This window comes from Crinia signifera, chromosome 1 (genome assembly GCF_055691185.1).
Source record: "Crinia signifera chromosome 1, ASM5569118v1, whole genome shotgun sequence".
NCBI lineage: Eukaryota > Metazoa > Chordata > Amphibia > Anura > Myobatrachidae > Crinia > Crinia signifera.
The window spans coordinates 215,627,378-215,639,434 of record NC_139217.1 but is presented as its reverse complement, the minus strand read 5'-3'; the positions used below and the strand labels follow the sequence as shown (position 1 = coordinate 215,639,434).

Sequence of the window (12,057 nt, the reverse complement as noted above, 5' to 3'; positions counted from 1 at the left end):
GGGTTCGATTCCCACCATTGCCCTAACTGTGCGGAGTTTGTATATTCTCCCCTTACTTGCATTGGTTTTTTCCAGGTGCTCCGGTTTCCTCCCACAATCCAAAAATATAGTGGTAGGCTAATTGGCTCCCAATAAAATAAAAAAAATAAGGATTTGTTCTTCACCTACAGCCATACTAAACTGGATAGGCACAATCTCGTCTGATTTTTGACAGCTTAGCAGTGTTGGGCCTGGTTAATAATTGGTTGGGAGACCACATGGGAACACCAGGTGTTGTAGGTGTTTTGACATTACTGGCAAATGCTTTTTTCCCCCAGCTATTGAAATTGGAAATTTTTGCTTTGGATTACAAGTAGAGAGAAGTGGAAGAGTTCAAATAGACACAATATTGCTCATCTAAATCTTTACCATACTGCTTAGGCCAAATTCCATCTGCTTTTTGCAGTTAAATAGTGTTGTGTCTGGTTAAAAGTTTTAGTTGAGACCACCTGGAAATACCAGGTCATTTAACTATTTTTATATTACCAACACACAATTTTTTTTTCTCCAACACTAGAGATTGGAAACTTTTTCAGTAGATTACTTGTAGTTTGAAGTATAAGAGGGCAAAAAAGGATTTGTTCTTTACCTACAGCCATACCACACTGGATAGGCCCAATCTTGTCTGAATCTTGGCAGCTAAGCAGTGTTGGGCCTGGTTAGTAGTTTTAGTTGAGACCACCTGCTAATACAAGGTCCTGTAGGTTTTTTTATATTACGACATGATTTTTTTCCCCAACAATAGAGATTGGAAACTTTTTCAGTAGATTGCTTGTAGATAAAAGTATAAGAGGACAAAAAAGGAATTGTTCTTTACTTACTGCCATACCATACTGGATAGGCCCAATCTCGTCTGATTTTGGCAGCTAAGCAGTGTTGGGCCTGTGTTGGGAACATTGTATGTTGTAGGTGTTTTGACATTACTGGCAAATCCTATTTTTCCCCAGCTATTCATAATGGAAATTTATGCTTTGAATTACTAGTATAGAGAAGTGGAAGAGGTTAAATAGACACAATATCCCTCATCTGAATCTTTACCACACTGCTTAGGCCCAATTCCAACTGCTTTTGGCAGCTAAACAGTGTTGTGCCTGGTTAGTAGTTTTAGTTGAGACCAACTGCTAATACCAGGTCCTGTAGGTCTTTTTATATTACCAACACGTGATTTTTCTTTCTCCAACAACACAGTTTGGAAACTTTTATAGTAGATTACCATACCACACTGGATAGGCCTGATCTTGGCAGCTAAGGAGTGTTGGGCCTGGTTACTACTTGGTTGGGAGACCACATGGGAACACTAGGTGTTTTGACATTACTGGCAAATGCTTTTTTTCCCCAGCTATTCAAATTGGAAATTTTTGCTTTGGATTACTAGTAGAGAGAAGTGGAAGAGGTCAAATAGACACAATATTGCTCATCTAAATCTTTACCATACTGCTTAGGCCAAATTCCATCTGCTTTTGGCAGCTAAATAGTGTTGTGTCTGGTTAAAAGTTTTAGTTGAGACCACCTGCAAATACCAGGTCCTGTAGGTCTTTTTATATTACCAATACATGATGTTTTTTTCTCCAACACTAGAGATTGGAAACTTTTTCAGTAGATTGCTTGTAGATAGAAGTATAAGAGGGCAAAAAAGGATATGTTTCTTACCTACAGCCATACCACACTAGATAGGCCCAATCTTGTCTGATCTTGGCAGCTAAGCAGTGTTGGGCCTGGTTAGTACATGGATGGGAGATCACATGGGAACACCAGTGTTGTAAGTGTTTTGACATTAATGGCAAATGCTTTTTTTCCCCAGTTATTCAAATTGGAAATTTTTGCTTTGGATTACTAGTAGAGAGAAGTTGAAGAGGTCAAATAGACACAATATTGCTCATCTAAATCTTTACCATACTGCTTAGGCCATATTCCATCTGCTTTTGGAAGCTAAGCAGTGTTGGGTCTGGTTAGTAGTTTCAGTTGAGACCACCTGCAAATTCCAGATCCTGCATGTCTTTTTATATTACCAACACATGATTTTTTTCTCCAACAATAGAGATTGAAAACTTTTTCAGTAGATTACTTGTAGATAGAAGTATAAGAGGGCAAAAATAATGTGTTCTTCACCTACAGCCATACTACAGTGGATAGGCCCAATCTAGTCTGGTCTTGGCAGCTAAGCAGTGTTGGTCTTGGTTAAGGCTTGGATAGGAGACCACATGGGAACACCAGGTGTTGCAGGTGTTCTGACATTACTGGCAAATGCTTTTTTCCCCGTTATTCAAAGTGGAAATTTTTGCTTTGGATTACTAGTAGAGAGAAGTGGAAGAGGTCAAATAGACACAATATCGCTCATCTAAATCTTTACCATACTGCTTAGGCCCAATTCCATCTGCTTTTGGCAGGTAAACAGTGTTGTGCCTGGTTAGTAGTTTTAGTTGAGACCAACTGCTAATACCAGGTCCTGTAGGTCTTTTTATATTACCAACACATGATTTTTCTTTCTCCAACAACACAGTTTGGAAACTTTTTCAGTAGATTACTTGTAGATAGAGGTATAAAAGGGCAAAAAAGGACTTGTTCTTCACCTACAGCCATACCACGCTGGATAGGCCCAATCTTGGCAGCTAAGGAGTGTTAAGCCTGGTTACTACTTGGTTGGGATACCACATGGGAACACTAGGTGTTTTGACATTACTGGCAAATGCTTTTTTCCCCCAGCTATTCAAATTGGAAGTTTTTGCTTTGGATTACTAGTAGAGAGAAGTGGAAGAGGTCAAATAGACACAATATCGCTCATCTAAATCTTTACCATACTGCTTAGGCCCAATTACATCTCATTTTGGCAGCTAAACAGTGTTGTGTCTGGTTAGTAGTTTTAGTTTAGACCATCTGCAAATACCAGGTCATGTAACTATTTTTATATTACCAACACACAATTTTTTTTCTCCAACACTAGGGATTGGAACCTTTTTAGTAGATTACTTGTAGATAGAAGCATAAGAGGGGAAAAAAGGTTTTGTTCCTCACCTACAGGCATACCACACTGGATAGGTCCAATCTTGTCTGATCTTGGCAGCTAAGCAGTGTTGGGCCTGGTTAGAACTTGGATTGGAGAACACATGGGAACACCAGTGTGGTGGGTGTTTTGACATTACTGGCAAATGCTTTTTTTCCCCAGTTATTCAAATTGGAAATTTTTGATTTGGATTACTAGTAGAGAGAAGTGGAAGAGGTCAAATAGACACAATATTGCTCATCTAAATCTTTACCATACTGCTTAGGCAAAATTCCATCTGCTTTTGGAAGCTAAGCAGTGTTGTGTCTGGTTAGTAGTTTTAGTTGAGACCACCTGCAAATTCCAGGTCCTGCATGTCTTTTTATATTACCAATACATGATTTTTTTTTTCTCCAACACTAGAGACTGGAAACTTTTTAAGTAGATTGCTTGTAGATAGAAGTATCAGAGGGCAAAAAAGGATCTGTTTTTTACCTACAGCCATACCACACTAGATAGGCCCAATCTTGTCTGATCTTGGCAGCTAAGCAGTGTTGGGCCTGATTAGTACATGGATGGGAGACCACATGGGAACACCAGTGTTGTAGGTGTTTTGACATTAATGTCAAATGCTTTTTTTCCCCAGTTATTCAAATTGGAAATTTTTGCTTTGGATTACTAGTAGAGAGAAGTGGAAGAGGTCAAATAAACACAATATCGCTCATCTAAATCTTTGCCATACTGCTTAGGCCCAATTCCATCTGTTTTTGGCAGCTAAACAGTGTTGTGCCTGATTAGTAGTTTTAGTGGAGACCAACTGCTAATACCAGGTCCTGTAGGTCTTTTTATATTACCAAGACATGATTTTTCTTTCTCCAACAACACAGTTTGGAAACTTTTTTAGTAGATTACTTGTAGATAGAGGTATAAAAGGGCAAAAAAGGATTTGTTCTTCACCTACAGCCATACTAAACTGGATAGGCCCAATCTCGTCTGATTTTTGGCAGCTTAGCAGTGTTGGGCCTGGTTAATAATTGGTTGGGAGACCACATGGGAACACCAGGTGTTGTAGGTGTTTTGACATTACTAGCAAATGCTTTTTTTCCCCAGCTATTGAAATTGGAAATTTTTGCTTTGGATTACAAGTAGAGAGAAGTGGAAGAGTTCAAATAGACACAATATTGCTCATCTAAATCTTTACCATACTGCTTAGGCCAAATTCCATCTGCTTTTTGCAGTGAAATAGTGTTGTGTCTGGTTAAAAGTTTTAGTTGAGACCACCTGGAAATACCAGGTCATTTAACTATTTTTATATTACCAACACACGATTTTTCAGCTATACCACACTTCCACTTTCCAGATACATGGAAGTGGTGGATAATAATATCAGACCATATCTACCACTCTGGTGGAAAGAATACTCCATATGACGGTACTCTGAATTGGTTAGTATGTGCCACCCTACAATAGGGGCAGGGGTGGAAGGAATTACAATTATTTCTGATTTATTAAATTCTTCCTTTATGTTTGGCCATGATCAAAATATTTTTGCTCTTTAATATACGCTGTATTTGACTTTGTTGAACAAGATCCATAGAATAACAGATTACTTAGGCCTTACCATGCTGCGGCCAAACCCACTTCTGCCATTATTCATTCTGGGGCAGTACAGATGGTGTAATGATTAGCATTACTACCTCACAGCAATGAGGTCACGGGTTAGATTCCCACAATTGCCCTAACTGTGCGGAGTTTGTATATTCTCCCCTTACTTGCATGGGTTTCTTCCAGGTGCTCCAGTTTCCTCCCACAATCCAAAAATATAGTGGTAGGCTAATTGGCTCCCAATAAAAAAAAAAAATAACCGTAGACTGTCTGAGTGCATGTATATGTGGAGGGGAATATAGATTGTAAGCTCTACTGGGGCAGGGACTGATGTGAATGTTCAACTATACTCTGTAAAATTGTGTGTGCTATATAAGAAACTGTTAATAATAAATAAATTATAAATCTGTAGCACACCCCATATTCAAATAATAAATCTGTAGCACACCCCATATTCAGAGTTGCATTAGATTTATGTAACATAAATCCTTTATTTTACCATGCCCCAACAATAAAATCAGCCACTTTTTTAAAATATATTTTTATGAAATGAATCCTACTCCTTAGGAATGTAGTAACTGGAAAACACAGAAATGTCCTTAAGGTTTAGAAACAGTCCTTTGCAGAGGTGTCCAAGTACTAAAAGCATTGCGTAAAGTCCTTTATTGGTCACATATGCTACCAACATAAGGTTTACAAATACAGTAGACCATTCCAACAACCACTCACATTTTCCCATAATGATAAGAACCTGGATGCAGATCTTTTTCATTGGCTGAAGTTAAGACCTCTTTGGTAAAAAACAAAACTGATATTAATTATTCTAACCAAAGAATAATTTTTATAATCATCCTATTTATTTGGGTTAGTGAAGTTTTGGGATTCATCAGTGATTTTGCATGACAAAACTTAAGCCCAGATTTCAGTATTGATTAATATACATTGGTCACCCGCAGTGTCAAATAGCACCTTTAGCTGTATGGGGAATTTATGGTATATGGAATATGCTGATATTAATTTATGTTTTTGTTCTAGTTAAATAATTTATAGTTGTGAATAATTGGAAGTCTAACCGTGCACAGCCACTCAAACAGTAAGCGTGCTTCCTTCTTCAAATTGGTATGTCTGCAGCCCTTTCTCTCACAGAGCCAGACCACAGCTCACAATGGTCCCAATGGAATATACAAAGATGAGAGAGAATAGCGCAAGGGAGTCAATGGTAATGTAAAAGTAATTTACTAATAATAAAAAAGCTCACATACATATTAAAATGCAACAATCAGCTTGCCAAATAATCACAGGACTCAGATCCCCGCCGTCGGCGCCTCATTTGTTTGGACCAGGAGACCAATCAGGTCTATGCACGAACAGAAGTTGTATGGAGACAACCCAGCCTCAACGCGTTTCATCACGTGATGGAATTCGTCAGGAGGTGTATAATTTATAGTTGTGTTTGAATAAAACTAAACAAATCTTGCCTGAATATCATTATATGCCTGCCTTCTATTGCAGCCACAGTGCAGGCCCAGAAAATCTTAGATAACCTATGCATGACAGTCACAACCACTGTGGTCCAGAGAAGCAGTGGTATAGTGGTCTGCAGTGTCATTACATACACAATGTGTTTCTCTTTCCTTCAACAGGTGATACTGGAATTATACTGGGGTATAGATTGGTAGTCACTGGGAGCTGGAACTTTAAGAATTTTAATCAATGTGACTGCTCCTCCCCCTCTATACCCCTCCTACAAGCCAGTGTTAGATTAGTGTCCTCGGGATCTGGTTGCTCTTTTATGGGCTCCTTCTGAGAGGCATTTGTTATTCATTAGGGATCTGCTCTCTACTACTGTGATTTGTGAAGGGGTCTCCGCAATGAGACCACTATCTTGGGGAACCAAGATGCCGCTGCATGCGTCGCAGGCCCCTCGCCTGACCGCATCCTGTCAGCACAGGCAGCTTGTGAGTATAGTGCCTGGCGCCCAACTAGCGGGAGGCCAAGCAATAAGCCAGTAATTAGGTTCCCTCAGTGGTCGGCATCATGGTCTATACAGAGCGAGGCCATTTTGGGGGCAGATATAGCTTAGTAGACTACATTCTGGCTCTCAGCAGCACTGGCAGTACTCAGAGACCCCGCAGGCCATTTTCTTCAGCAGCACATGTTTCTAAGGTGACCAACCATCCGCCTTTAGGGGGGACAGTCATGTTTTGTAAGTTCTGTTCTCCCTAGAAAAGTGTCCTCATTTATTGCCCTTAATAACATTGCTGCAGCGGCGGCAGCTTCCGCAATCAGACTACTTTCGCGCAGTGCTGTTCCTTTCTCGGGCTCAAATGTGGCCATAATACTATTATATCATGGCCGCATACAGTGCTTCTGCGCGGCCATAATACTATTATATTATAGCCGCATACAGTGATTCTGTGTTTGCGACAGTAGCTTCTGCACATGTGCAGAAGCACTGTACGCGGCCATATTATAATAGTCATGTGGGAGCTGCTGCGATCACCCACATGCAGCACCTTGCTTTGGTCTTTTTTATTTGCTGAATATGCCTATTCATTGCAATGTGACTAGTACGCAGAGACCATGCTGATTCATTTAATTTGCAACACTTACAGCAGGCATGTCCAAACTGTGGCCCTCCAGGTGTTGTGAAATTACGCTTCCCAGCATACCTTGCTATAATTTTAGCATTCTTTAATTTCAAAACTGTGGCAAGGCATGATGGGACTTGTAGTTTCACAACAGTTGGAGGGCCATAGTTTGAAACATGCCTGACTTTACAGTATATATCTGTGTGACCGAGTCTGTAAATGAAACACAGTATATAGTAACTTGCCATGGAAAAAGTCTGCAGTCGCTGCATTGTAGCACTTTGTGTAAAAATTAGGGCGGCCCATCCCAGTGCTATTTTTCAATCTTAGGATTCAGCATTGAAAAATGCTCAATCCCGACATTCCTGGGATACCCAGGCTTGAGTATCTATGTATTAATTTCAATAAATCTCCCCCCTCCCCCAACCAGTCACACCACAGTGTTACTTACATGGGGCTGGCCAGTGGTGGCAGGAAGCAGCAGGAACCGGCAGATGGAAGGCGATCGGTGCATTGGGCAGACTGCACAGGGTGATCTCTAACCACATCGCAATGTGCACAGCTGGGGACAGGGGCAGCATTTGAGCACAGGTTTATCCCGGAATCCTGGGATGAAAGCTTTAATCCCGTAATTCAAATCCTAGGGATTTTAGGGCCAAATCACAGGATCCTTCCGATCCCAATATGCTAGTACAGATTCAGTGGTATATGTATGAAGCAGTGATAAGGGAGGAGAAATGATAAAATGCCTGGTACTTTATCACCGGCAAAAATTTGGCTGGTGCCCCCGACCACTGGCCCTAGTTCCACCTCTGACCCAGCAGCCCTCTCCCAGCAGCTGAGATCACAGAAGCAGCCATGCCAATACAAAAATACAGACTATACTCACAGTAAGGCACACACTACTGCAATGTATTGGAGCAGTGTATGGGCCATCAGACCCCCTTGAGCCGTCCATGATCTTCCCGGGTGGCACGATCACATGCGATACACTGCATGTGGTCCTTTAACATGTGATGTATCACATGCGACCCTGTGTGCATCGGACCCAAGGGAGACAACAATCACCTCCTATTTGGGCAGATTTCTTAGCCCGATCCATCGGCATCAGGTGAAATTTGCCCAAATGAACTAATGGGGGTGTTGGCAATGAATTGATCGCGCCGCGAATGAGATTTCATAACCGCTGAACTTCTGTAAAATGCAACTGAATATTCAAGCCTTTGTCGACAAGATATTCCCAAATCTAACAACCAAATACAAAAATCTGAAGTCATCTGGCTATAGATAATTAGTGCTTCTCGTGTGAAGCCGGGGCGGGTCGCTAGTATATACAGTAGGAGCCCATCTCATCTATCTTCCTTAGGTCATGGCTCAGGATGGCTAGCCATGGCTATCCTATTGTTCTCAGCTGCAATACAATACATAGAACAATAGAGTAGGGGATTAGCAGAGTAATCCAATTACTCACTTAGTCCTATTATATTATAGAGATAAATGGCAGTGGCTCCATCTGTGTGTGTATATATATATATATAGGCTTCTGGTGTGCCGGGCACTACTTCCCTTTAAGCGTTGCTGGTCGGGTGCCGGTGTCAAATCGGTATGTAGACTTCGTGGGGTAGACACAGCACTCCAGACTCGTGGAATCTCAAAAGTACAAAGTTTTATTGAAGATGGCAACGTTTCAATGCGGGTGACGAAAATGCACCCGCATTGAAACGTTGCCATCTTCAATAAAACTTTCCACGCGTCTGGAGTGCTGTGTCTACCCCACGAAGTCTATATATATATATATATATATATATACACAGGGTATAGAACCGGCACTCTTCACTCCATATAATGTGCCCTGGGTGCCTTCGGTGAAGGTGTGGATAGATGGGTATAGAATCCGCGTCACTCCAAGGGACTTTTATGAAAAATTTATGAAGTAAGTCAGAAAGATACCATGTCGTCTAGGTCGACGTTTAAATACGCATTGGTATTTTCCTCAAGACCAAACATGGTAGAGTAATACTGCTCACACGGCGGCGAGATAACAATGATATATATATATATATATATATAATTACATACAAACACACGTTAGACCATATTCTGATTCACATGCAACTGAAGTTTGCAGCATTGCATGTGGATTAAACGCTGCCCACCACTTGCACAGCTGACTGCCCCCCCCCCTCCTCATTCGCCGAATTCACCTGTATGGAATTCACAGCCTTGGGTGGGAGGACCAAATCATTCAAGGGTCGCTGACCATCGAATGATTTGAAATGAGCACGCAAAACTAAGACATGTAAGGAAAGAGAAGAATGTCCTTTTGTTAGGTGCACCTCAAAGAATAAGACTGTAAAAAAGCTGCGAAAATTTAAAACCATATAACAAACAAGGGTAGGTACACACACATAAAATGGGGTGGCAGGCAGGTGTTTGCTGACAATATTCGTTTAATAATGCTCTGTGAGATAGCAGTGTGTAGGGCTATCGCGGTATGACCACTAAAACACTGTTTCAAGCGGAGGCTGACAGAGTCTGGGTAGGTGCCCTTCTCACAAGTGACTCGTTCTACGTTATGTACAGTACGATGTGCTTTATGTAGTATAGACCTGCTGCCAATGCTGTGTTTTATGCTGATCACAGACAATGCTGCAGCTATAACATCAAAGGTTCATCCGGTGTGTCTACTCCATATGAATATCAGAGAGACCTCGGCACCGGTGAAACAATATAAAGTCAGCAGGTAATACAGATGATGGTATCTCTGGGGTTAATTATTCGCCCAGTATATGCTGTAGGGGCATGTAAGCCTCCAAGAAGATATCTCACTATATAAAGTAATAGAGACCCAGTATGGGGCGTCTCTACTAACAGTACATCAGTGGGTAGGAGCCCTAATAAGGGCTATAGAGTCACCACACCGCTAGGACATCAATCAAAATGCATTGTATGAAAAATAATAAATCAGCTAAACAGGACTGCCTGCGCACCACTAGCCGGCACGCGCTTCGCAGTTAAGCTTCCTCAGGGCCACTTAGACGCTCTCAGGTGTCTTAGCTTGGCGTGTTCCAGTACGAGAACAGGGAGGGCAGCTGACATCCGGTGTCATTGCCTAACCTCCATGGGAACACCAAGCATTTTCATGGGAATACCCATGAAACACCTAGCGTTCCCAATGGCTAGTCTCCTCTCTGTGCGAACGTGCGGGGACCCAAGTGAACTAGAATCAGGCCCGTTGTGTGTGTATATATATATATATATATATAAAGGGTCAGCAGGACAGGCACTCATCGGACTTCTCAGCAAATAAATACAAAGACACCACTTGTCTTTATAATACACCGAATCGTTGCTTAACCATTTTCAAGCTCTACCATATAAGTAAAGACAACATACATTTATACCCACTCACCTACGCCCATGTGTCAGCTGCTGTTTCCAGCCGTCAGTCCGGATCATCTGACGTCACATTCATGAGACGCGCAACGGCTGGTGCGTCCGGACCACAGCAACGGTTGCTAAGCGACATTACCTAATAAACAAGTGGTACATAACAAAATTAAAATACATCTGCACCCTCCTTGTCTTAATCATTCAGCAATAAGCTATCACAATAATCTCCTGGATCATAATTAAATATGCAGGAGGAGCAGGTGTTATCATAAGTCACGAACATGGTAATCAAAAACGGGTGTCATAGAAAACAATGAAAGCTGCAGGATTCATTTAATCCAGCTGGATGCACAGTATTGAGTCTGTGTATCAATCTGGTTTCTCTCTGGAGAAGTAATTTATCACGGTCACCACCCCTCAGGTTAGTTGGAATGTGGTCTATGATTTTATACCTTTAGGTGGCTAAACTGTGTTTTAGTTCCTTAAATTGTCTCAGGACAGGTTGCTCTGAAGGACCACTTTTACCTTCTAGGGCTGCTCTGATATGTGATCTATGGCCAGTCATGCGTATTTTGAATTGACAGGTGGTCTTGCCCACGTAAATCAAGCCACAAGGGTATCTAATGATATAGATGACATGCGTCGATGTACAGGTGAGAACGTGATTGATACGTATCCTCACCCCTGTGTGGCGGTGTGCAAAGGTGTCACCAGTCTCCATGTACCTACAGGTTGTACAGTTTGTACATCTGTAACAACCAGGTTTGCACTGTAAAAAACCTATTGGGGTTGGGACGCAGATGTTGGAAATGATATTATGCACTAAGTAGTCCCTTAAATTGCGCTGTCTCCGATAACTGGGTAACAATTCATGTTGTGAAAATGCTTTTCGTTCCGTGTCTGGCGTGACCATTGGCCATAGTTTTTTGGCAGAATTTGTAATGGCCTGCGATGCCATATTAAAGGATTGTACAAAAGGAATTTATTTCTTAAGTACTTCTTTCTCTTTGGTCCTAAGGGTTTCCTTTAGGGGTGGCGAGCACTTTTTGTTTGGCTTTAAGAAGATCTTGTGGTTTGTAGCCCCTGCAGATGAACTTCTCGACCATCTTGTCTATTTCTAATACTGTTTCCTCAGCGTCGTCACAAATGCAGTGGACCATTAGAATTGGGAGAAGGGAAGCCCTCTTTTCAAGGCTTCTTGGTGAGCACTGGAACTGTGCAGCAGAGTATTCCTGTCCGTGGGTTTTTTAAACAGGCTGGCAGTTATTTAGTTAATCTGCAAGGAGATGCAAAATTTGAGGTAATGTACAGTGGTTTCACTGATGTCGTAGGTGAAGTTAATGGTTGATTCTCTGGAATTCAGTTCCGAGATTGCTTCAATCAGATCATCCTTACTGCCAGACCAAACGATCAGCAAATCGTCTATGTACCACAAAAAGAGTTTAGTCT

At 41.5% G+C, this 12,057-nt stretch overlaps 2 pseudogenes; both read left to right on the top strand.

Annotated features, from left to right (window-relative positions):
* Positions 1–1,687: 1,687 nt before the first annotated feature.
* Positions 1,688–1,805, top strand: LOC146040429 (5S ribosomal RNA; annotated as a pseudogene).
* A 1,707-nt stretch (positions 1,806–3,512) lies between these two features.
* LOC146038850 (5S ribosomal RNA) lies at positions 3,513–3,630 on the top strand (annotated as a pseudogene).
* Positions 3,631–12,057: the final 8,427 nt, after the last annotated feature.